This window comes from Opisthocomus hoazin, chromosome 18, assembly GCF_030867145.1.
Source record: "Opisthocomus hoazin isolate bOpiHoa1 chromosome 18, bOpiHoa1.hap1, whole genome shotgun sequence".
Taxonomy (NCBI): domain Eukaryota; kingdom Metazoa; phylum Chordata; class Aves; order Opisthocomiformes; family Opisthocomidae; genus Opisthocomus; species Opisthocomus hoazin.
Window position 1 is genome coordinate 16,960,927 of NC_134431.1, and position 27,743 is coordinate 16,988,669.

The window sequence follows — 27,743 nt, forward strand, 5'->3', positions numbered from 1 at the left end:
CAATTTGCCAGTTCTCTTCGTCTCCCTTCCATGTGAATCAAATTCTCTTTTTCTACTTGGAGAAGGATTTTTTTTCTTAAAAAAATATTGTTATTCTGCCTAAAATTTGCATCCCTGAGCTGTGAAAAAGCGTTTTAGCTCAAAACCTACACAAGAGTAAGAACTACATAATTATTATGTTTATGTGGTGAATGATACTGAGATAAAAAATGCTCAAAGACATGTGCACATGCACACACACACAAGCACATAAATGACAGTACACAGCATCTATCCTGGCTCTAAGATCTATGGCAAATTCTATACAGGATTGAAAAAAAAGCACCACCACAAAAATACAAACCCGGAATCTACATCTGCACAAAGGAAAATATTCTGACCGCAAACCTGTCGCAGGAGCAGTAAATTCAGGGTTAAGTCTCTGCATTTCTGTCTGATACTCTCAGCCTTTCATCATGTCTCTATGAATTTTTATTCCTGCACTCTGGGGTAAATTAAGGCTGATGGTGTCAATATGGAGTTTCGAGCCCTATTTTGACATTTCTTACGTTTCGCCTGTTTAATTCAGACCCTTTAAGTTTGATTTTTCAACAATTTAGGAGGAGGGCTTGGGGTTTTCTAATCCGCTTTTGAAATGCCATCTTTTCCAGGAGGCTATTTCCCACCAAACTCCCCCCCAAAGTCATCCTGCGCATGTTGTGTCAAGGCAGTGGCCATTTTCCCAGGCAGAAGAAATTCCCCGTCGTTCCCTTCTAGCGAGCCGATGGCTGATTAACCCCCTCCGAATCGCCCAGAGCGGAAGCACCCCAAAGCTGCAGAGATCCTCAACTTTAGCATCTATCTGCTCTTGGAAAACAAACCCCCAAAACCCTTCAGGAAAAGCCTGACGCTTTGGAGATTAAAAACGTGATGTGGCTGGGATTAAAGCGAAACACGTTTGCAGACCTCGCAATGCTAACCAACCAGAAGAGTTATCTAATACGCGATACATGCGATTGCTTGAATAATATTACAGTAGACGCCGCGTCCCTTCCTGCCTGCATGCATGCCCCTCCATGCACGCACACACATGGTATTTCTAATAGGATCTCTTCTCCCCTCTCTCTCTCTCCCCCGCTTTCACAATCTGTCGCTCTCCAATCTGCCCACTCTGCTCTATTTTCCCATCCAATATTCCCCCTCTAACACCTTCCCCTCCTCTTCAGCCCCCATCCTTGCTCCCTCCATCTTCCCCCTCCTCCAGGCTCTGCTATCGGCCACCTTAGCCCCGGTGCTGAGTTTTTGGTCCGTGGACATTCAAAGCGGTTAGCAGACCGGCTACAAAAAAGGATAAGAAAAAGCAATGTTCCCCCCTACTACTAGCACTTAAATAATAAGGTAACTAACTAGCTCCTCTAATAGTTTGGTGCCTAAAAATCAATTTTTCACAGCGATGGACTACATTGTTAATACCCGGTTTTACTTGGTGCTATTTTATCAGAAACTTTACAAACAAGTTTACTGTCGCTATCTCTGCTTTATGGAGAAGAAAGAGCAGAGGGAGGAGAAAGGCTCGGTCAGAGCTCCCCAGCAGGCTGGTAGCATAGCCTGAAATAAATTAGGTCTCCTGGGTTCCAGTCCAGTGCTGTAGCCATTAGTCTCTGACTACGAAACAAATGCAGAGAGGCCAGAAAATGCGTAAATTGAAGGAACACTTCACCATTCCTTGTAGCCTGTAGAATAATTGCTAGATGCAGATGTAGCTAGAGATGCCTGAGGCTTTGGTGATCCCAGGGATATATTTGCAAGATCTGGCTTTTCCTCCAGACCATCCTGCTGCTCTTCTGTGTTGTAGGAACTCTGGCTGCAATTTGGCCCCTACTTGGGAAGTACAGGACACAACCACATCTAAGCAGAGCAACTCATTTAAGGAGTTCAGAGGAAGCATTCAAGCTTTATCTAGGCCTGGCAGGATTATGAAAATAACTATTTAATTTCCCAGAAGAGAACAAGCTTGCAGCCAGCTTAAGTGTGCCTACACATGGACACATACGTGCACACACAGGAACACGTTAAAATCTCCACCACGGTACTCAAGCAGGGGGAGAAATGGGTTTTATGCAATGCATAAGACAGTAACAGCTCTCACAAAGAGGGGAGAAAGACACGTAAACTTACACTCTTTTAACTTACAGGTCTCCCTTGTGGGTGGCCCTTGCTTGCTGCCGTGCTGCACAGCTCACGGGGATGAGGACAGCACCGACCCCGCAGAGCGGTGGGCATGGCAGCAGCATCGAGTCCCTGCATGGAACAGGGAGATGCACAGCAAGGGCTGATCTAGGATCTAGCGGCATAAGGATCTCTGAAGACTATGATGTTCTGCTCCCCTTCCCAAAAGGTAAAAGAACCTACATCTAGGAAAATGAACTCTGCCATGTACAGAGAGCATTAAAACCAGTAAGAAACTGATGCCATTCCCACAGACCAAACACTGCATTTAAGAGTAGTTTTAAACAGGGAAAATACTCCAAAGCTCCTTAAAAGTCCAGAAAGCTGAGAGTTAAGTCCTTGTCCCCATTCTAAATCCACATCTGCTCCACATTATATTTAGAGAGAGTAAAACACAGGGTAGCTGGTATCATGGACTGCTGCAACGCAACGGCTGCATTACACGGCAAGAGTCGGGGAGGGACTCACAGCTGACAGAGACAGACCTGTATACCACAGAACGAGGAGCTGCTCTGAAAGAGATGTTCTCCAGAAAGCTCCAGATGTGGAGCACGGTTGTGATGATGTTTACTGGAGGAACCTCAGCAATTAAAGCCTTTCCCCCACTTGCAACTTTACTTCAGCACCTGCAGATCAGGCTCCCCTGTACAAGAGAGACGTCGACATGTTGGTGAGAGTTCAGTGAAGAATCACGAGGATGATGAAGGGACCAGAGCATCTCACATGTGAGGAAAGGCTGAGAGAGGTGGGACTGTTCATCCTGGAGAACAGGAGGCTCAGGAGGGTATAAATGCCTGAAGAGACAGTGCAAACAGCACAGAGCCAGGCTCTTCCCAGTGGTGCCCAGAGCCAGGAGAAGAGGCACTGGGCACAAACTGAAACACGGTACGGTCTGTCTGAACAACAGGAAATGTTTTTTAACTGTGAGGGTGACAAAGCACTGGTACAGGTTGCCCAGGCATGTTGTGGAGTCACCATCTTCGGAGACACTAAAAAAATGTCTGGACATGGTCCTAGACAACTGGTTCTAGGTGGCCCTGCTTGACCAGGGCTGGAGGTCATCTGGTCCAGCTGAGGTGCCTTCCAACCTCAGCCATTCTGTGATTCTATGAAATATGGGGTTTTTTTAAAAAAAATTAATCTTATTTATGAAATTTCAAATAAACATTTTTGATGCACACTTTTGCTGTATGGCTTTTTTAAACCATTTCTTTATTACAAAGGCAAAAAACAGCTTTCTCAATCTTCAAAATTTCTACTAAGACAGCTACTCAGATATCCTCTCAATAGCAGTGCGGATGACTGTGAGGAACCTGAACAATCAGATCACCCGGGGACATTCCCTGTTCAAAACTTTGAGGATCAAGTCTACAGCAAAGATTTCTGTGCACGTGCAGGCTTCCTTACCAACAGGATGGCCTTCTTGCCTTGGGCAAGTAGAGCTTTATAGAAGGAATCTAAGAAGAAATCATCCATGATAAAGGCATGAAATGTCACAGCATTTTTTAAAAGGGCTCCAAAGCTGAACCCAAGGACTACAGACTTGTAAATATGACTTGCATAGCTAGCAAAAAAATATTTGCAATTCTATGTGCACACACAAATTTCGAAGATCTGTGGTAGATTTGAGAGGTGTGACTAATTCATGCAATACAAAGGTGACACCGTTGTGACACAACACTTGCATCTCTAAAAAGCTTCTGGCCACTCCCTCTCTAAAAGCTCTTAAAGAAACTGAACTATCATGACATAAGAGGGAACATCCCCTTCTAGATTCTTAACTGGTTGCAACATGGGAAGTCAAAGACAGGGAGAAAAAGCTTTCAGGTTGGTGAAGTTGCCAGTAGATTTTCCCAAGCATCTTGGGGCTCTTCTTGCTCAAGTGACCCGGAAAAGGTCACAAACAGCAGCACAACAAAATCTGCGGCTGATGAAAAGCTATTTGAGAACCATCCTCTCTAAAAACGTAGTTGTTACTGTTTTCTAAAAGATCTCCCTATACCTGATGACAGAAAAATTAAACAGTGTCAATAAGCAGAGATACAGAAAAAAAAGAATAGCTGTATTTGTCAGGAGGCCACCCCACTGTTGGACAGAGTCTGCTGGACCAGGCAAACACTCACTGTACCTCTTTGGTAACCTGCATACTTTGCATATCCCATTTGGTTGTTTCAGAACTTTTGCACCCCTGCAAGAGCACAAAGATCATGTCACATGTGACAACCAACGTCTTCACTTCTAACTTCGAATCAACAGTCAGTGTCCCACTAGATTTTACTGGTATCGTCTCTCTACAGGATTCTCAGTAATGAATATTGTAGTCATCTGGATTTCTGATTGCGTGGTGGATGGCACTTCTCCAACGCAAGGTGAATGGAATGTTCATCCAAGAGCAGAACTGAGTTCAGCTTTGACTCCAGATGTCTGCTGGACAGCCATTAAACATGTTGCTGACAAGTTGGAGGCTAACAAAAATGCAAGTATGGAAGGATTTTCTTGGTTGTCCCTCATATGTTGTGCCCTTTCGCATCTCTGTTCTTGTGATTGATGAAACTACTCTCCAAAATGATGATGTACTGTACAGCTGAGTCAGTTTTATCTTACAAATCTGTACAACTTCTGCATGCACATGGTCAGGTGCTAAGAGCAGTCTGCCCAGAGATGGTGAGAAGAATACTTTCCTCAGACCTATCTGAAAAATCCGCACTCCAGGACATCCTGAGTAGGGGTTTCCAAACCCCTTGAAACAGGCAAAACCAAAAAATTTTCCTGCATGAGAGAAGTGACACTTGGAAAACATATACTGGGGAAGGACAGAAAGAGGAGCTCTTTGAAACCAACTTGAAACCAATTCCTACTCTCTTGGGCTTGGTTCTGAGTGACACAATTTCCTGTGCTAATACAAACATGTTTGAAAATCAGGCTAGGGAGAGTCAAAAGCAGCGCCTCCGGCTTTAAGTAAGGACACAGTCTTCTTTGTAGTTCCTGTTGTGCGTGTGGATGTCTTAAAAAACAGAAGACTTCATGTCCCGCTACCCTGTCCCGACGGTGGGTGCAAGAGGCTGTGCGTTGTCTCACTCAATACTGCAGCCAACAAGACACCAAGACCCATCCAAATCCTCCACGTCTCCGTGCATAGGTTGCCCAGGTGGCCACCCCAGCTCCAAGGAAGCCCCAAGATGCACCACAAATCAAGTGTTTCAACTTGCGCAGACTTCTCAGAATCAGCGTAGTCCATCCCTATGCCCCTCCACCCGTGCCAAGCGTCCGTCCTTTGATTTCACCCACCAAATGCTTTGTGCTGCTTGGCGCTTGCAGAACACGAAGCCACCCCTGTGCTGAGCCAACCCCTTTCAACAAGTGCAACTGGGAGGCAGAAGCAGCACGCCAGTGCACTGGTGCAAACTCGCCACGGCCCCAGCAGAGCCGCGAGCACGCACGTCACCTCTCCAGGAACTTGTTTGTATTCTTGGGAGAATGTTGAAAAATATCTCTGACCCCCAAACATTTACCTTTTGATCGGAGGTTTCCAATGTTGCTGTAGTGTATTAAAGCTGAGATGCTCATAAAAAAACCCTTTGTGTCAACATAGTAAATGACTCTAATTAGGCTGGTGGTGCAATGAAAATGCTTAATTCATTCTGATGAGGCAGAAGGAAGAGCTAAAATGTTTATAGACAATGGGTGAACAGGGAGATATAATGCTGAGTGCCAGCTTTAAATGCAAATTACCGCAGAAATCTTTCCCTCTCCACCATCCCATTCCTCCCCCTTCCTCTCTCTCTCTGTCGCCACCACCACACTGTAATCTCCTAGTGTAGTAATTAGAAGTGAAAGGAGCCACATAGAGGGGCCTCTAAAGGCAACACTAAAGAGAATTACAGAAAAAAAATACCTGCCTTTAATAGAAGACAGCACCATTTCCCAAAGTGCATCCCCATTGCAGCACTTAGCATGGTGGTGGGGTCAGAGAGGTGATAATCTGGAGGGGTATTACTGAAATGGTATGTAAATTTGTTGCGTTCCTCTCCCTCCCCATCTGAACCTGGCTTCCTCTGTAGTGTCTGTTCACAGGCCTGGGGCCACTTCGCCGTTCGAAAGAAGGCCAGGCCAGCACCAGCAAGCAAATGTTTTGGGGAAGGCAACTCTCGTGGTGTCCCTTCCCCTCACCAGAAGTACAGAGCTGCAAGTGGACGAGAATTGGAAGCTTGAAAAAAACTCATCCTGGAACTTACCAAGAGAGAATGAACATGGAAGCCTTACAAGGTCATTCTCAGAAATGTTTCTCATCCCACCTGCAGCATCTCAGCTTCTTTTAGAAGAGAAATTATACATTTGGTGAGCAAGAAGAGGTGAGAGAATGGAAGAAGACAAAAAAGGAGGGAGAGAAGGTAGCCAGTGTTTGGTTTGCATATAGGGTAAGATACATTTTTCTTCACTTGTTCGCATTTGAAACTGCTGGAATAGCATTTCTTCACTTAAACTCCCAAGGGAAAAGCTCCTGCTGCCAACTTGACAGTGCCTCAACGTTTTAGGATCTCCAGCATCAGCATGGACACAGCAGTGCACAGATGTGCCTTGGAGTTTCACATCTGGAAGTCTGAGCTAAAATTGGGTTTTGTTTCACCTTCTGTGAATCCGGTGCTCTCAGTCCTGCTGCAGCATCAAAACAAACCCCCTTTTCCTTCCCGCGCACGAGCACGCAAATCACCCCCGTGCAGCGGAAGGTCAGAACAGGAGACCAGAAAATCTGTCAGTCCCAGACTACAAGCCCAATGAACTCCTAGTAGAAAAATGCTGAAATTAGCTTCTGGATTGAAATCCTTCAAACAACTGTATTTTCTTTCCTCCTTGCAGCAGCAGTTGAGTCTCAAGCTTGAGAAGAACAGGCAGCTGAGCGTGCCCCAATGCCCACAAGTGGGATAAGGCAGCCCTGGACCGGGAGCTGACCGGGGCAGGGGAAAGCAGCAGATATTAAGGAGCATTTCAGTAGGCTCTATGAATTTTTATCATCTTTCCACTCTAACACGGTTGTGTTGTCGGTGGACAAGGTCATGCTCACTCTGGGCACATCGTTTAACACCTTGCTCATCTTTTTAGGCAAGCCTGGTGATGTGCCCTGCCCTTTTCTGCAGGTGGCCTGAGCACAGCAGCCACTCCGGGCTGGTTTTTACTTGATGGATTTAGCACCCTTTCGGAAAGCTGCAGGAGGCTGAGGTGTGCTGCTGGAGGTCAGCGGTTAGACCCCACTGCCAGATCACTTTATGTTACCAACTCCAAATCCAGCCGGATTTCCCGACTTAAAATATTTTCATTTGGGAAAAACACAAAGACGTTGCTTTTCCCCTCCCTAAAGCCAGTACGCAGCAGGTCCAGCTGCATCCCAGAGCCTGACCTGGGCAGAGTCACATTCCTGCAGGACAGTTATCACAGAGGCGATGGCACATTTGTGTGTTGCATAAACACAGCGGAGCAACCCCTCTGCACGTCCTCATCTACGTGAACAGCACCACAGAAACCCGAGATGAAGCTGGACTTGGGAAAAAGCACAGCTTGCTTGTGCCTGTGATTCATTCCCAAGGCTCAGCTCATTCACAAAAGATCTCCGTGTGACCCACAGAGCCATCTCAAAGCTCCCGTGTGTGGGTGACACTGGGCTCTCTCCGAGGATGCCCTGGGCACGGCGCGGCGTGCCAACAGCTCCCGCTCCCCCGGCCGCGAGCCGGAGCATCCCACCGGTTCTTTCTCTCTCCCCCTCTCTGTGTTTGCTCAGTGAGACAGAAGCAATACCAGTTTGCAGCACAATAAACCATGTAAAGGAAGCATCAATTAACTAGAATACATGGATATAGTATTTAATTAACTGATAGGCTCACAGTTACCGTATGATGTCATGGAAACCTCAAATCTCCCGGGTGCCGCCTCACAGATGCCAAGGGGGAATTCGAGCCATCAGAAATCCCATGTAAAGTTTGAATCCTGACATTTTTAATTAAAAAAAAAAAAGATTCTGACTCTCTTAAGTATCTTTTCGTTGACATAAATGTGTGCTGTCTTTGGTGCTGCAGGAGCCCTGGGTGTGATGACTCTTGCAGAATGGAGGCCAGCGGCATTACTCACCCATTCAAGGCCACTGTCATTAACCACGGCTTTGTGTTAAGGAAGTAGAAGAATGAGCCCACAAGGCTCTAAGGAAATAAAGAGGACAAAATCCTGCTGGATGGGTTTTCAAGGATATAGCAAGATAATACACTGCATTTACATCGCCTTTGATACAAGGATCTCAAAGCACTTTGCAAAATAAAAATGCAAACATTTAAGGCCAATTTCCTGACTCCTAATTCAGCATAAAAGCATCATTTAAGTCTATAACTTCTTGTTCAGCACCTTTTAAAGAGGCAGCTTGTTCCGGTTCAAACACTGAATAATGTAACCCCATCTATTTAAAAAACGAGTGTTACTTGTGTTGCTTTACAGGACCTACAGCTTAGGAAGCTGAAGCAAGAGGAGGTTGGGGCCATTGCCCCAAAAGCCGACGGCTGTCGAGTGCCGTTTCAAGGAGCAGAGCTGAGACACCCCAGCACGAGCCTGTAGCAACTGGTCAGAGCCAGGAGTGGAGGAAGAGAGACCAGCACCTTCTCCGTACCGACAGCGATGCCCAGGCACTGTTAAACCCCCCGGGGTGCACCCAGAGCCGCCCGGCATCACACCAGGTTTGTCGGGACCTCTCGCCTCCCAGCAGCATGAACTCTGCCTCCTCGAAGAACTGCTAAATAATGCAAAGGTCTCGCTTCCCAAGTACCAGGCTGCTGCAGTTGGTATTGAAGTGGAATCTTTGCAGCCCATAAAAAAATACCAACAATCAACCTCATACACCACTCCGCTAGAAACAATTTTACTTCTCCGGCTGCAAACATTAATACTTGCATTCCATTTACTGCAAGATATTTGTTGCCTAATACTAATTTGTCCCAACAGCTTAAATTACAGGAAAAGTCTTGTATTAAAAACCATTAGGCTGAGACGTATTGTATGCCTTCCTTTAGTGCTTTGACAGTAGAACATTAGACTTAAATACACCAAGACAGGTAAACACAGTATTATTTTCTTTGAATGAAGGTGTGCATTCGTTGTAAGTATCCATTGTCTCTGTTTATGTGCGAATTAGTTTATGGATTGTTCTTGACAGAGCTACAGCGCCCTCCCTTAAGGGCACTGCTGATATATTACCTTTGAAAGAGAATCACAATTTATTCATTCAAACACAGAGCTAAAGATAGATGTGCACTGGAATATTTTGAAATATTGCCTTATATATAAAATGAAATAGAGGGAAGCTAAATTACACAGCTATAATTACTTAGAGTTCAGGTGGCATCGTAAATAATCTATTCACAACTCACTCAGTGTTTATTATGTCACCAGAGCAATATAATTAACATGGTATAGATGGCAACCACGCAAGGCAGATGCCTAATATACCCAGATCAAACACACTATGACACAAGTATAAAAACACACAAACACATACTATGTCATTCAGGAAAATTCATATGAAAGTGGGAAAAAAAAAAAGGAAAAAAGCAGCAGTTTGACAATTTGAGGCCCTGGCCCTGCTAACACCCCACCAGCACCTCTTTGGAATAGTCATCGTTAAATTTATGGGCATGCTTCAGCATTTACATTACAAGGGCATAGGTGGTTTTGCATTGACTGAGTTCACGCTACCTATGAAACTCTTTCTGTGCTGCTCTGAAATTGGCTTCCTGGCTGTTTGAAATGGAATTGTTACAAGGAATAAGAAGTTGCCAAACAAAACCTGGAATCTGCAAGTCACCTTCACCAAGTCCTGCACCACAAATGCATGAGTTGAGATGCCCAAATTGAATTGCTTGGAAATTATAAACTAGATGTTAGGCAAAAACATGAAAAATAGTAAGAAAATCAGAATATATTACAAAGAGAAAAAACCCAAACATCAAAAGAGTCAATGCAATGGTTAAATTTGTAAGAAAATATTTCCTATTTTACCTAGAAATCACAAAGTCTGTCCATTGGAGTCTTGTTTCTAAAAATTTCTACTCACACAGTAAAACATATATACACATGTACACACCAGAGGAAAGTTTTAGAAACAACTGAAGGTGCCTTTCATAAGCTCAAAGAAGGAACGGAATAGGCAGGTGGCAAACTTTCAATTACAGAAAGGTTAGAGGAATAGGTTTTCAAGAGCGTTGGTTTGGGGTACGACAGTCTGAGGGACTGGAAAATAACCAGCTTTTCTCCAAGCCCAAGGTGTCCTTAAGTTTCAGCTGCTTGAATCACAAGAATATTTTTAGGGTCTTTGAAAAACAATTGGATTGGTGTTACTCCATTTCTGACTCACTCCTTTCCTTCACATAATATTTTTCTGGTTGCCATTTCCCTATTTTTTTTTCTGATTTTGTTTCTGTAGCAGGGAAAGCAAAGCAGAAAAACAGAGTGGAGGGCCAAACTCCCACCATTCCCCACAAACTGGAGGTGAGAAAGTGCATCAAAAAATCAGATTTTTCTCTTTACACCTGCTTTTCACTGCTGCAGTTGCTGTCTGCAGTTTATTACACGCCTCTCCACCGAAGGGTAGCAATACAATATCCCAGCAGAGGAGTTCTCTGTGTTTCCTCTTTTACTGCTTTCTTGATCATATCTGTCTACTTTAAAAGCAAGAGGACTTTTCCCCCAGCCTCAAGCTCTCCACTGCTATTAAAATCCCCTCTCCAAGCACAATCCTACCCTCCGAACAGAAACAGGAGCAAGCCCCGGAGGAAGAGTCCTTCGAAGGGCTCCAGCCCAGCCTCCTGCAGCACCAGCTCCAGCCTAGGATTTGAATACACAATTTATACCAAGGACTGGGAGATGCCCAAATAAGTCGGGTAAAAAGTCATCATTCCAGCCGGCTTCAGTGAAATCACGTTTTCCATTTTTCCTGCAGTCGAATTGCAGGTACAACCGATGTCCTTACAGAGTTTTGGCCCGGCGCTGAGCTTGTTCTTGGCCTGCCTCGTCGCCTCGCAGCAGAGGTGCGAGCGGGCTGGCTCTCTGCCGCTGCCGGGGAGAAGATTCAGGAGGTTAGACACCGAGCAGAGGCAAGCGCTGTGTCTTTTATTAAACAGCATCTGCCCTTCTTCTGGATATATTGCTTTATGCCAAGTGGTGTGGATGATTTTTTTTTTTTTTAAAGTAAAGAATATTTAACGTCATCTAAAAAGAAAAATGGTCCCTTAAATTATTTGTGGCATGTCCTCTGTGCTGCGGAGGAACAAAGCTCACTCTCCCAATGTGCCGCATCAGAGTTCGGGAGCAGCGGTGACAGTCAGGAAAGAATTTATGGTCTCTGGGGAGAGATCTACTAGGGTCCTGCAGAACAAGATAAAATACATGAGGGCTGGGGGGGAGGTTTTGTTCTACTCTGTGGGGGTAGCAAAGATGAAATATATAAATCCATTTCCCAGGGACCAAGACCCCACCAAAACAACTTCCCCTCCTGGAAGGCAGACTTGGGTTTTCAGAGGAAAGTTAATAATCTGGTTTTGTTTCCATGATGCTCTCTTCTATTCTCAAGAAATTGTGCAGCATGAACAGGACTTCTCCAAAGGTTAAAAACAAACTCTGGAAAAAGCAAAAGAAAGCAGTCCACTGGGTTCTCTTCCCCTCGGGCCCTTATGATCTTTTTTTTGATCATGAGGTCTTCAGAGCACACTTCATAATTCACATGATTCATGAACACTTGCAAAGGGCACTCCATCCAGGTTTCACCAGGGAAGCTGATCAGCCTCATGTTTTTAAATGCCTTTCACTGGCTGCTCCCTTGGGCCAGGCTGAGGTCAGGACTTGGCTGGTGGTCACAGCTGGAGCGTGATGGAGAGGGTTTGGGTTATTTCTCCAGAACCTGCTCTCAAGGACCAAACCCCTCACAAGCTGTCACTCCCAAGCCCATTCCCAAAACAGTAGCTGTTAGGTTCCCAGTGCTGGGGCAGAACAGCATCACACTCACTGAACAGTTGCACCATCATTTTAGGTCTTCTATCCTCAATGAGACAACCTCTTCCAAACTTGCTCAGTTTCTTCCTCCAGACAGAGAAGCGTCACTGGATAAAACCCTGCACACTCAGATACCCACCCCAGCACACCCCGCTGAAGACAAAGCGCAGAGCCGTTTGGGACCTGTACTCTGCCCCGTGCCAGGCTGGACAGATGGGTGCCCGCTCTCCTCCAGCAGCTCTGCAGCCACCTTAGCGTGGTGCTGGGCTGGAGCCAAAGATCCCTGCCGAGAGCCATGGCAAAGGCCGATCAGCCGAGCACATCAGCTTCCACATCGAGCTGTACAAACGCAGCCGAGGGTCCAGAACCAGCTCCATCCAGACAGCTCAGACCACTTGCAAAAAAAACCAAAGCATGGACCTGCTCAGGCAAGCACCTGCTTGTGCACTGGTCACCATCACTTCAGCATCTTTAAAGAGAAAAGCAATGCGTGATTGCAGCCACATCGTTTTAAAGGCAAGAGTCATCCTGATATAAAATCCCCCAAAAGGAACAGTGGCTTTTCTGTAGGCTCCGTGGTGCTTTGGATCTGGCTTGGAACTCCTGTGTCACCACAATCTTTAGTGTCATCCTTGCATTTGTGAAGCCTTTTCTCCCTTGTCAGCCAGAACTGCCCAGAACAACTCTAGCTGGTAAATTATTTAAATTGTTGTTCCTGCCTCAAAACCTGCTATGGTTTATGCACCAACTTCAACCCAAGCACATGAAGCATTGCCTTCAGCAGTCAGCAAGATTCAAAAGTAACCACGCCAGAGGGACAATCTCTGGCTAATGTGAAGCACCAAAGGTTCATTTATTCCAGTAGTTCCATGGTAATTAATATTAGCTAATAATCATCTTCTTTTTAAACACATCCCATGAGCAAATAAATGCCTTCAATGTTAGGTTCTTCATCTGGAATCACAATGACAGGACAAGGGGCAATGGGCACAAACTGAAGCAGAGGAAGTTCCGTCCGAACATGAGGAAGAACTTCTTCCCTCTGAGGGTGACGGAGCCCTGGCATAGGCTGCCCAGGGAGATTGTGGAGTCTCCTTCTCTGGAGATATTCCAGCCCAGCCTGGACGCGGTGCTGTGCAGCCTGCTCTGGGTGACCCTGCTTGGGCAGGGGGATTGGACTGGATGATCTACAGAGGTCCCTTCCAACCCCGACCATTCTGTGAATCTGTGATTCTGTAATACAGAACAATACTTAGCTTTAATACAAAACAGGGTGTTGATCCCCAGCACCAGCACTGCTCACACCTACCCCCACCAAGGCACCTTGCTTCTTGAGGCTACTGCAGATTGTATTCGGCACCACCTTGGGAGAGGGGCAAAAAACCCAGTCAACGCCATGCACAGGCTGGAGGAAAAAATATTTGTGTCTCCACGTGAAAAGGTTAAAAGCTACAGGCAGGCTTGCTGATGGCCCAAAGCAAGTAGCTACAGAGCATCTCTGGTCTTAGCCTGCTTCAACTCCCACAGCACTTTTATTTTCCAAGCCCCCAGACAAAATCCCTCATCGAGGGACTGATTTCTCTGAAAATTAGCACATCAGCAAACTGCACATCCCACTTTCTGGTAAGAAGATTTCAAAGGCGGCTGCAGTCCCCCCCTTTCTGCTGCAGGGAAGTGGAACTAATTACACGGCAGTTTTGAAGCACCACTGGGCCAGTTTTGCCCCCTGGGCTCCCACCGAGGCAGTCACAACACATCGGACAGTCGCTCCGCTCCCAGAGCAGCGAGGCACTCCGGACGGAGCAACAACTGCGGTAATAGATTTGATCTTATTATATTCATTTAGGAAGATGTTTATGGCAGGCTGACATGAATTTCAATGCAAGCCTCACTCTCTTCCCGTAGCATCTGCAGCTCCCAGGACCTGCAAGTAGAGGCGAACATACTGTTCTTTAAAAATTGAAGATGTAGGTCAAAATGAAAATATTGTTATTAGAGCTCTGCGTTATCTGAGCTCTTTACAGTTTCACAGAGGTGTTCTGGTGTCTCAGCTGTCTTCAAAAGCAGGGCTAACAACAAAGCCTGGTATTTGTGCACGGCTCATGAAGCCTCTTACAATGCTACCTAGATAGAACAATCTCCATTTCACAAAGGACCCAGATCCTCAAATCTATGCAAGTATTTAAGCATTCACTTCTGAAGACCAGCGAGCTCTAGTACACAAATAGCTACAAGGCTATGGAGACTGAAATAGCGAGGAGTCAAACCAGAATCCTTCCCCATCACACAGCAAACCAAAAGCCTCATCCCCAAAGACTGCCGGGGTTTCCTGGGCCCCCGTTCTCCCATACCACCCTTAGCTGTAGCCAGTTCCCATCACGGCAGCAGTTCAGATCAAGGCTAATTGTATTTGAATCTACAGGGCACCAATTTTCCAGCGAAGGGGTTTTAATCTAACATGCAGATCTCTTGTCTACATTCACATCACCCCAGAGACCCATAACATAGGTCATTTGTGCATACACAATCTCAGTAATAGGATGCACAATTTTAAAATGGCTAAATCTGTAGAGAAGAAAAAAATGTTATTACAGGAGGAAAAAGAAAAGATTAGCTCACAGGCTGAGATCATGTTTGCCAAGTTTCCACCCAGAGAATTATTCCAGTACCGAATTCTATGCTACCAAAATAACGGGTTTATGCAGCAGGCATTGTGCCAGCTTTTTGGCTATAATTATAGTGTTTTCCTCTCTCAAGTTCTTTATTGATATCTGGAATTTTTTTAAAAAAGGAGGAGGTGGAGAAGTGATTTTCTATGTTCAACAAACTACAGCAACACTTGATGCCGTTAAAAACCGGGAAGTTTTAACAACCTGCCAGCCTCCAACTTCACAGGAAATGTCGGTGCCACTATCCGACTTTGGAGAAACCCCAGGGATCCATTACTGCGGTTTGAAGATGTCCCTGCACTTCCCTTTTAAGTGAACACTGGAGCTGCTTGCTTCATTCAGTTGCTGCTGTGCCGCACAATATTCCTTTGAGGAGATGCTTTGCAGTGACAAAATAACTGCTGACAATGTGAATACTGACTTCATTTTAATTTTGTTTTACATTTTCTTCGGTATGTTTTGATCCTAGAAATCTTTCGCGTGCAATTTTTTTATGATAATAAAGCAACTATTTATACAGTACCACAGAGTCATTCCATTGCTTCTCCCCCCACCCCTTCCCATTTTTCCCCCCATACAAAGGAAGCAGGTTGTGAAGGCACGACACATCCTCAGCGCCCTTTCAATGAAGAAAAGAAGCGGAAGGGAAGAGAAGCACTCTAGCAAGAATGTAAAGATCAGCAGTGACACAAAATAGGGCAACACTTTTTTTTTTTGCAAGCTATAAAAACAAACATTGCAGAATGGGATGTCAACATGACTGCTGGAGAATCAAGCCCTTGCAACAGTCATCTCCTGTCAAAGAGGCGAGTTTCCCATCCCATCTCCATCCCAAAAGGGGCAGCTGACAGCAGCGAGTCCCAGTTCAGGAAGCTCTCTTCTTCAGGGATGCATTTGACAGAAGTCTTAATAAATTCCCTGAGTCCAGGACATTATTATTACTTCTAAAAACCACGGCATTTTCATCATCTTTTATAATTCTGAGAAACTTCTCCACCACCACTGAAATTAAAATTCCATCAGCCCTGAAAGCAGGAACAATTAGCCCAGCCGAGATGATTCCCGATAGTCTTCCGCGTATAAAAGCCAATATCCAATATACTTCAACATTGTGAAGATCTCTGTAAATGAAGTGACATCTCTTGCTGGACAAAGCCTAGAAATGTTATCCTTCGGTGATAGGAATCCTAAGGGGACAACTATTCTCCCTCGTTCGAAAGCTTACTTAATTGTTCCAGTTGCTGGAAATTTTAAACAATTTCCCCAGTCACTATGCCAAGTTGTGTTAAGCTCTTTGTCTGGCTGATATGCCAACCAAAGGCACAGGGAGATAAGCAGAGCTGTGGGAATTACACAGACCGACTTGCACAGCGAGACTTCCCTCGCCCAAGCTCCTTCCTTCAGCTTTGCACTACTTTTACTACTTATTATTATCGTCACATAGCTGAAGCCAGCAGCTCTTTCACCTCCAGCGCCTCGGCGAGACTTACTCTGGAAGGACTCTAAAAAGAGGACCCTGCATTTAACACCTTTTTTGTTCATCTCCCTTCTACATTTGCTTTATTTTCCAGTAAAACAATACATACTTCTCCTATTTGTTTCAGTATTCCAGCTTCAAAGTGGGCATGCCACAGGACATAGATTTATCTTCTGCATCGCACTTGTTTTTCCAGGTCAGATTTTCAGTGGTGATAATGGTGGGAAGAACCCGATTTTCCAAGAAAAAGCCAAGCCATAACTGAAACCAATCCTCTGGACTTTTGACCAGCTGGAAATAGTTTGTGCTCACTCTCCTATGGTACCCAAACAGCGCAACAGGTTCTCAGCAAGACCCTGGCCAGATAAACCAAGGGCCCCACGGCGCTAACATTAAGGAAATACATTATGCTATGGCATTTATTCCTAGAAATTGTACCTTCTTGCAAAGTATGCCTTTAGTGAGAAAAAACCCCCCTCCTTGCCCATCTCGACTATCTTTGCTGCCATCTGCCTAGACAAAAAGTTTGTAAAACCCTTTTCTAAGGTTATCTCCTCCCCAGGATCAAACCACGACGCAAAGGCCAGAGCATTCAGTAAAGGGTTGTATTTCTATAGCTCCCAAGTGCAAAGGTTGATCTATATTGGATTTCAGAAAGGCTAAATCTTCTCCAAGAAGCAGTCATAAGAATCATTACATTTAGTCATCTGTTGGGGGGTTTGCACCTTTAAATGGACCTTTCCCATCAGATCAATGAGCAGGCCATTAGCAATATAGTGCAGGTTCCTTGGAAGGGATTGATCTCGGATATGGAACAGGGATGCACGACTTGCCAGCCCTTCCTGGAGCGGGAAGAAGTCAGTCTGTTCTCTCAAACCTCTCTCTCCACTTCCATGCACAGTTCTTTGTCCGTATGGTCACACCACTCGTTTTACACCCATATGATAGGGAAGCTGGTCCTTGACACGTGGTCTCCTCGCTCCAGTTTTGGCTACATGAAGTTGCCAATGAGTTTAACTCTGAGGACAAAACAAACCAACAAGGCAGCCTTTCTCTCCTCGTGTGACGTCCTGATGGATTACCTTTGCACACCATGTGGCTTTAGTTTCATCCCAAACATTCATGTGAACATTTGTATTTGTTTCAACATCACTGAAATAGAAGCATCCAGTTTCCTGGTACTTTTAAAGCATCACTTCTTTGGGTGAAGCCAGTTTAACTCTGCATGAAGACAAACTTCAGGGCAGAACTTACAAATGGCCTCAACTTGTGCCACTTCAGCACTAACAATATTCCTAAAGCTTTGAAGAGCTAACATCATTTCAATACTATGTTCTGTTTTGCAATATTCTGTTCTTCTATGTTCTAGCCGTACACTGACAAGAATGTTTTCCTTCTCCATACCCCTTTTTCTGCATTGTAACAATACCAGGGCACAGAAGCATGCAAATAGGAGGTGTCTTCTCTCTAAAGTCTCTTTTTCTTTCCTCCTCCAAGAAGAAAGCCAACAGGAGCCGGGAATGACCAGAAGAAATTGCTCTGCACTCTGCTAGTTCAGGCTTGTTACTAAGTGAAAAAAATAAGAATTTATGTCAAGGCTGGTACCAGTCCACAAGCTTTTCTCCTGCAGCAAAATGACTTTGTAGAACTTCCTGATTTCCTACCACTTTAAAATGTTTTCAAGACTGAAAATCTTTTAAAAAGTGTTTGGGGGCAACAACAGAAACATTTCAGTTAAAAATAATACTTGTAGCTTGCAAAACCCCATAACACTTTTTGCAACAGCTTTTTTAAAAAGTTTTTTCTTTTGCAGAAAATATGAAGAATGTGTACATGTACCCATACCACTGAAGAAAAGTAATTTTCATTTTAAAAATGTCTAAAACACTCTCCTCAGGAATCAGTTTTTTTTTTTAAAAAAAAAAAAAAAAGGAGGGGGGGGTGTCCTTTTTTTTCAGGGTGACATCAGTAGTGACTAAGCAGGCCTGGCGGCACCTGCACTGGCAGCTCCCAGGTACACACCACGCAGGGCACGTGTCTGCTTCCACTGCAGATGCAGTGGACAGGACCACAGTGTCCTTCGCTCTACCCATTTCAGCAGAGCTACAGTGATTTATAGCTGCAAACTTGGCCTGTAGTCCCTACTCGCAGACACTTAAAGGTCTGATTTGTCCCCTCCTTAGTAAGTGGCCTCCCACAGCGAGGAGCCCCACTGGTTTCACTGGGGCCATCCAGCCCCGAAGCATCCGCAGCATTAGCCTCCGCCGCGCTCCCTGCAAGGCTCTTCCTGCGAATCTGTAACGCTCATCTCCCGACCTGAAACCGATTTCATGGTAGGATGGAGGCAACCGGCAGTCTCTGACGTTGGCCTCCAACACGGTGTCACAAGCTTTGCCACTTCAGCAAGATGGGCGCTTGCCAGCCGGAGCAGGCGGCTCAGGATGCAGCCTGTATTCTTCCTTGAAAAAAAAAATGTATTAGTTTTAAATGCAAGTCGCAGCTTCTAAATGCCAAGAAATTCCTCTTGCCACATGAATGTTTCCAGAACGCTGTGCTGAATTAAATGGATTCAGCTTGCTTTCAGATCCACATATACAAAGCGACAGCTTGATAGATAAATATGTTTAGGGGTGCAGACAGCTCTGGTCAGTGGACAATTAAGGATGGGAAGACAACCGTGCCCGGGTAGCTCCAGATCCAGAGCACAAATTATTCCTGCTAGAGAATTCTATTAGTAATATTTGCATCTTGCTAATAGAAATCCAATCACTCAGAATGACTCTGAGCACATTATCCATTTTTAGCAAAATTCGCCTTCTTCTGCAAACAGATTTTTGCTTCATCGTCACTTTACTTTTGTTCCTGCAGTCCTCTGGGATGCAGCATCCTTCAAGGACATGTCAGAGGAGCACGCTATCCCGTCAGCCCCTCGCTTTGAGGCCTAGCAGCTGAATCACCCCCAGCCCTATTTTCTTTTGCAGTGTTAGATTAGCGAGAGGGCTTATGACCTGCCATCTGTCACTGCAGTCTGCTGACTGTGAGTCTCTGCTCTCTCCGCAACATTGCTGAGGAGGTGGAAGGCTTTGGGGGGGAGGAGGGCGGGGGAAAGAGCCTTTTCATCCTGCTGCTCCTTGCTCCAAAGCCATCCCTTAAAGCCATAGTGTGCAAGCCCAACGGAGGATGCACCAGGGAGGAGAGACACCCACCAGGGACTTTTTGGTTTAACACCGCGACGTTTGGCGTCCAGGGGCTTTCGCGGCGCGACGACAAATCTAGTGGTACCTCGGAGGCAGCCTGCTCCGAACCTGCGGCTCCCGCATGCTGTTTGATCACACCTGCTGAAGCTTTCCCAGCCTTGCCAGGGAGAGCCAGGCAATGTGACCATGCATCTGGCTTCCTGGCAAGGAGAGGGCTGCCTCTGGCCCCGCGCCAGCGCAGTCCATCTCCTCCCGAAAATAGTGTGCCATTTAAAAAAAAAAAGAAAAAACGAGCTGCACACACCCCCACTCGCGCAGACCCAGGGGACAGCTTTGTCACCCACCGTGGATGGGTGACCCACGGATGGTGCCACGGGACCGGGAACCAGCCCGCAGGGTTTGGGGACGAAGCAATGCATCGACCGCTGAGTTTTCCTGCTTGATTTAAAGTAATCTGGTTGCAAAGCTCCTGCCCTGAAGAAAGGGAATAACTTTTCATTTCAGCAAGCAGTCATAAGACAACAACTCTGCTTGAAAGCTGAGGGAAGGAGTGTTCCCACCTCCTGTTGGTTTGCTGGAGAAAAAAAATAATATCTCTGCATAACTTCTCCAGTATTTTCCACTGAGTCTCAGTATAATTGTACCAGAACCTACCGGCTCCATCCCCACTAGAGCAGATGGGACTTTGTCAGATCAACTTACTTCTGTCTTAAAAATAAGATGATGTACAACAATGTGAGCAGACACCAAATCAGCCCAGTTGTGGCATCAGACTTCTCCCCAGGGCAGATCCTTCAACCTCCTGTTCCCAAGAAGGTTTCTACTGAAACCCCTGGCCAGTTTCAATGCCTGCAATGGAGCTCCCAGTTCCTCTGCTGGGATGTGCTCCCAGGTCATTTCCCCCAGCCTCTAGAGAGTGACCACTGCTGCTGTAAAACCACAACACGTAAGGAAGAACCAGCAGCCTGAGCATTAAAGACCTGATCTGGGACCTTGCGTGGCATCAGCCAGGGTGAACCTGCCCACGCATCAAGCCCTGGTGCTTGGGGAGGAGCAGTCCTCCCTCCAAATAACCTCCTGCCTTCAGACACCCTTAAGGTCTGTCAGCGTTGGGCTGCTCACATCCTCCTACGACGTAAAAGAAGTCTCCAGAGATGTTTCTCTGGCTGAGACAGAAGAAAGGACTCAGGAACCAAGGGAAAGGAGCAAGTTAAATTATTTCTCCAACCTGACGTCCCCCTGGGACTGTTTCAGCACAAGCTGATTCCACTTTGGAGATCCAAGTAGTCTCAGCCCGAGCCCTAGTAATGGGTATAACAGAAATTAAGGGGGGGGGGGGGGGAAGCTGCCATCTTGCCAAAGCGTTTCTTCATACAGGGACCCTTCCATATCCACAGGTAAGTATGAAAATAAGTCTTGCACACCATGGTCAGATGCCACGTCCTCCCGTCCCTTTCCAAGCAGTGATCCACCCAGCAGATGGTATTGTTGACAAGGAGCCTGTGGAACTGGCACTGCCAGTCCCGCGTTCCCGGCGGTGGTCCATGACCTCACCACAGAGCTGTGTTCTGGATGTTGCTAGGCACATGTGGGTACTCTGATGTTAGCAAGCAGATACTTCCAGAAATAAGATTATATCACTTCCTAATTGGTATCAGCAGTAAGTCCCACCAAGCTAGGGCTACCTTGCCCCCATCACCCTCAGCCACGTCCCTTTCAGCACATTTGGTCTGGATGGAGGATGAAGATTTTGGCTATGTGGGCACCCAGAAATCCCAGACGAGTGGTCCCTGTGCACACACAGATTATCTCAACCCATTTAGGTTTGCTGCAACTGGTCAAGCTATTTTTGCAGCATATGTGCAGCAGGCCTAACACAGCTTGAAAAATCACTGTACATGTGTTACAGGGTTTATATGCACATATTTCTGCACAAGAAACCTCAATCAGGAGCATGACACCTTTTATCACAAGACAGCAGGACCCAAACATCCAGCACGGCTCTGAAGCCACGCGTACAATTTGTGTGCAGACACAGCAACAGTGTGCACAGGCATAAAATTAACTGAGCTGCCATATCCACTCCAGCAGCTCCGCATTCAGGGATGCTGCAAAAACACAATAGCAACAGAGGACAAAGGACAAGGGTGCGGGTTGTAGAATTTGCCGTGAAAGCAGGAGCTGTTCAACTTCAGTTTTTCCAAGACAGTCTGGCCTCTTGCAACCCAAGGAGCACGCAAAAGGTGCCGTGTGGAGCCGCTGCTCAACAACGCTGCTGCGAGCAGCGCAGACCAGGCCTGTGCGCACACTGTAGGACTCACCAAGGTCCTCAGACTTGCCATTTCTGGAGCCAGGCAGACTATTTCAGAAAACTCTTGGATTTATAGTCACACCCAGATACGTGATCAGGCAAAGCTGCAGGCAGAAGACGCAGGTTTGCAGCGAGAGCCCAAGCTTCTTTGCCTGCCAAACACAAGGATGATGCCAACCCTTCCACAGAGAAAGGAGTTGGAGAGACTTGCTGGGGTGTGAGTCTAGAGGAGCAAGGACTGTTCAGCCACTCTTCCTCTCCTCAAGGGCCACTTACAACCCATGTAGCTGTACTGGCTCCTCTTTGCACCAAAACCATAGGGTTTTTGGTTGTTTTGCGGCGTGAACCTATGCACATCCAGCTCGTATGCGTTACACATGCAGAGAAGCTAAAAAGTCATTTGGAAAGAAGGAAGCGTATATCTTCCTCTAGCTTGAGGGCTCTAGTAATTTATGCACCGAGAATTTATACAGGTCATGTACCTATTTACTTTGCTGTGCTCTAAAAAAATGCACAGTTACCTTAGCAACTTTAACATTGCAAGAGAGTACAGAGCTTTCTTAAAGAGACATTGTCAAGAGCGGTCAGCCTGACCAGCCGTTCCCCTGCTTTCCTGTGTGCTAGATCTGCTTTCACATGCGTTTTCCCCCTCAGACCAAATATATGTTTTGTTATCTTAACAATGCACAGCCCATCTCAGAACTCATTGACATCCTCTAAAAGTAAACAAAAATAAGCCTACCATGCGCAAGAATGAGAAAATGTCATCAAAAAATCGAAGGAATTTACTCATTTCATCATCCTGACATGTTCTGAAAGCTTAAAATAATTTTTCAATTTGTGGAAATTGCCTAGACTCTATAAAAGCATAAAGCATGTTAGTTACACCTTGGGGGCTTTCAGATTTTAAAAAAACATTGCAGGGAAATCTAATAAGCTGACGAGGCAATAAGCACACAACCTCTCCAATTTGTTTTAGTTTATTCTCTTCTCTCTCCAGGATTTTTCAGTAGATCTGTAGATGTGTTCATGGAGTGTTTTTCCCAAAGCCACATTAAAAGAGAGTCTCTGGAATAGGCTCCCCAGTACCCAAAATGCAGAAGTAACTATGCAGAAGAGGAACACCTTCTCTGCCCATCACGAGAGGTCTGATCTAATCCCCAGCCGAGCCAGTGAGGTCCTACAGAGTCTGTTACCAACCTTTTGCCAGCCCTTTGAAACGTGAGAAGTCTCACAAACTAAGGAAAAGCATTTGATTATTTCCGCAAGCTCCCAGTCCCAGAGAAGGACGGTGGGGCGTAGCGCTGGGACGTGGAGGAGAGCACGGCCACCCGCCCAGGGAAATGGGCAGCCCCCGCCTTTTTGAGCTGAGTGCCCAAAACAAGCCCTGGCTGATCCCAAGCATGTCCTACACCGGCACAGTTTTCAGTTGGGCTTTGGAAACACCACCTTGCCACCCCGGACAGCTGAAGGTGCATGTCCTTAGCTACCAAAAATCCTCCCTCGTCTGCTGCGAGCCATTAAAGAAGGATTAAAGCAATACCAGGATACATCACAAACAAGGGAGGGACTGTGCTACAGAAAATGATGATTTCATTACAAAATTCTTAAGGCCACAATCAGAAATGGCCCAGAAACATTATTCTGTGACACTGCTGGAATTTTGGCTCTTCTCTTCCTTCCTATCCACACCCGCAAGTCATTGCAAACCACAAAGCACGCAATGAAATATCTCTTTTCTCCATGCCTACATAACCACCATCCGGCCTTCAGTAAAAAAAAAAAAAATAATGAGTTCTCTCCCAAACAATTCTGATTTTCCAAACCTTAGAGCGCACACAACAGATTTAAACAACAGCTTTTTTTTTTTTTTAACTGCTATAAACGTGATTTATTTCCTGCAGCACCCTGTGAATACAGGAGTTGCCTCTTTCCTGCACACGAAGGTTGTGCGTCTTGAACTGGGGCAGGGAGAGTGGGGAGGAAAGCTATAAACCCCCTGTTTTCTGGACAGCCACTTTACCCCTACACTGTCAAAAAAAAAGAGTCAAATTGTCGCTCTTTTCAATCACAAGGACAAAAAAAAGACTTAGAGAAGCAAGATGTTGATTCTCCCTGGTGAACTGTACATGTCTCCAATAAAACTCTGCAGCAGTGGGCCCATACAGTTATATTTTAGATGGGCTGTGTCGGAGACTTAGGAGAAAAATCTATCACACGACCATTTTTTTCCGTGTTTCTGACTGTCCCTTTTCCTGATAAGCACAGCACAACTTCAGGGTTTCATTTCAGGAAAAGATGTGGGAGTGGATCTCGGCAATCACCTCCGTAAGCAGCACGAGTGGAATCCCTCCAAAGCAATAGGGCTGGGCTGGGAATTCGTTACTTTTTCCTCTTGCCCTTACAGTTAAACACAACCAAACCTCAGTGATTCTCTTTTAATATTGCACCCAACTGCCCCATCCACGTCCTATTGCCGAGACTGCTCAGAACAACCTCGGCAATAGCATTCAAGGGTCTTGTAACGTGCTTTGCATCTGCGGACAGGGAGCAACGGCGGCAGCAGAGCAAGAAGCGAAGACCCTATTAACACCCCTCCTTCACACCCCCATGGAAACCAACAGAGAGGCTGCACAGAAGATAATGCAACTTCAAGCCGTATCGGCTGTTGCAAGGAAACCTCTCCTCTACATCCAACTTCCAGACGCGTCGGCAGATCTGCACCGAGGAGCGAGGTCCCCGGGTTTCGGAGCCTCCTACACAAACAGCATGGCTACCATCTAACGCAGCATCCCGCCTGCCTTTCCTACCGCGGCACGAGCCTCGTACCCTCCCTTCTCCCGCGGCCCCAGAGCAGAAGGAGTCTGGGAGAAGAGAGGAGGATGGGGAGCGGATGGTTTGCGCAGAGCCGCTCTGCTCCCCATCCTCCACCCCGCGTCCTTCCCTGCAAGCTTTTCTCCATAGAAGGAAGCAATCTGCCTCCTGTGCCCAGGTACCGCAGGCAGCATGCCACTTTGCCAACGCACTGTCAGATCTGTGCCGCGTCAGAACGAGCCCTACCACATTAATTCAACTTGGTGGATTAAAAAAAAAAAAAAAATAAGGGAGGGAAGGCAGGACAAGGCATAGCAGATGGCTGAGGACAGATACTGCATCCCATTCTTTCTTGCTCTGCAAGAAAACAGCTTCACTCTCTGCTGTTTATCATGCTGCTCCTAGCTTTTTTCTTTTTGTCTAAAAAAATGCAGAAATTGGTGTCCACATATGCAAGGTTTCCATGCTTTTGTTGCCTCGACTTAAATTTTGTGGATTTCCGTCCCTGTTGCAGTTCTTCAGGCCACATGGCACGACGAGGGTGCGATTGCTATGAGCTAATCACACCCTTGGGGTGTTATTAAGCACAAGGCTATGCCTCATGCCTCTCGCTCTCCAGGGATGTGATTATATCATGATAACCAAACTCCCCAGAGACACCTTATTGCAATTATGACATTTCTTTCAGGTTTATGTATGAATACATTATTCAAGGAAATTACTTTGATCACCAGAAACTTCCACTTAGTGTTCAAATACTTAAACTGGATGGTTTACAGAGATGAAGTTCTTTCCTTACAGTGTTTGACAGGGAGAGAAACAGGGCTTTTAATCTGAGCAGAGCAGTACCAGGGCCTAATCACCAACACACAGATACACTCTCTCATATTTAGGATGGCAGTTTTTTCAAATAACCAAACTAATCCAAATATTCAATCCATATTTTGGATACTGCAATGCCTGGAGAACCAGTCCAACAATTTCTCTAAAGAACAGTTAAAGAGAATAAGAATTAAAGACGGAACTATTATCTTCTGGCTTCATAAGCAGAAAGATCTGGTGGTTCAAGGATCAGTGAGAAGAAGCAATAACTCCTCTTACTGACCTTCTCAGCTTGGCTAAGCCACTGAATCAGAGTGCTCCCATCTGTGTAAGGCACCCAGCACCGCACCAAGAGTTTCCAGTGACCTCCCACAGCTGCTTGCAATGACTGGCCCAAACGCTCCAGCAAAACTCGTTAGTTAACCGTGTCCACCTGCCTCCCGGGGTTACGGACATCTCTGCAGCAGCAGGAGCTGCCCGTACAGCTGCTTTTCCACTTCCATTGTGGTGCAAGGAAAATCAGATCTGCAATATCGAAGGGTTAAATAGTTGAAGGGCCAGAACTGACTCTACAGATTAGTGGTGGGGCAAAATCAAGGTCACGCAGAAGACAGGTCACAGGGAAGGCCAGCACAGTGCCGCAGATGGATAGTGTTAGCTGATAAAAGGTGTGGCCAGAAGGTCTCCAAAGCCCATAAGGATTCTTCAGGGACCAATTGAATTAAAACAGAGAAGCAGAAATAACACCTGCACCCCAATAGCAATGAATATTCCCTAGAGACCTATGGACTTAGCAAGAGGGGACTGTGTGTATCTGTTCCTGTGTTTGTTTTACTGACCTTGGCTAAGTGTTTATGAAATACATATTTGTTATTGATCACCCTCCCCGTTCCTCACCAGAGAGAACCCGACGGCTAATAGCATAGCTCTTGTGTCAGAGAAACACAGCAAACGCACACGTAGAAGAGGACATAGACGAAGGGCTTAGCAGAAGAGATCAGAAAATGTACCTCAAAAACCCAGTGGCATCATCCATTGGCTTTTTTTCATAGTTTCTGTGCACCTGGGCTGTGTTCCCCATAGAGAACAAGTGTGCCAGCTGGGGGGGAAGCAAAGCTGCTTCTCCTAGTACCCAGCAACCCTCCTTGCTCCCTGCTTACAGCAGCCCTGCTATCGCTGCTGCTTTGCAAGCCAGCAAAAGCCAAATGTCTATGCCACCTTACACTGAAACTAACATCAGTCCAAGGGGAAAAAAGAATATGTGTGTAGATTTTTATGCTCCCGTTCAAATTAAAAAGAAAATGTTTGTGCCAGAAAAAAAGAATTGGTTATAAACCAAATTCTGGCTGTTTGGTTATTATATATATATTAAAAAAAAAAAAAAGGCCTGAATAGGATAGAAGATATAACAAGAACTCAGTGTTCACAGCTGAACAACCTACAATGAACTTTTCCTCTCTGGATACTCAGCTGAAATCTTACTAATGTTACTTCTCTTGTGACCAACAGTCAAAGAAGAAACCTCAGCATTACTCCATATTTCCTATGCCAAGTCCGTCTTTCCTATGCAAAGTTTTAGTCCCTGATCACCTGTCTTCTAAACATAATTGCATCCTGTCATGAGCTTTGATCTCTAAAATAGAGATCATCTCTAAAATTGCCAGTGCTTGGGGGCCTGTAACTAGCTAACATGCACAGAATGATTTCAAAAAGCAGGTATTTGGCTGTGGTGGGCTATAAGGCAGCTCAACCTCGCAATCAAGCTTCAGGAAACAGCACATCTATGAAACTCCTGACACCCTTGTTCACATTGGATTTGATTTCTACAGAGCTGCTTATGCTGATGTCTCTTCAGGCCCAGGTGGCTGCCAGGAAAAGGTTTCTGCACATAGCAGAGTCTACAGACCATGGACTCGAGCTCTTAAAGCTGTTACGTGCTTTGGAAAGCCCAGTCCTGCTGGGGAATAAAGCTTTTGTGCACCTAAAATCCGGATTTTGTGATACAGTCCCACCTGCAAACAGGGAATGCAAATGCTTCCAGTCTGCATAAGACCTTCCAATAGCTACTGCGATTCTCCTGTGTCTTCCTCAGTCTTCCCACCACCTTCGGAGCCCATCACGCTCACACCTCTTACTCTGAATTTGAGAAGCAAGTGGAAGCGTCTGAAAATCTGTTACACAGGTGATGCCTCACTTACAACAGCCATGAGAACATTTCTGCCATG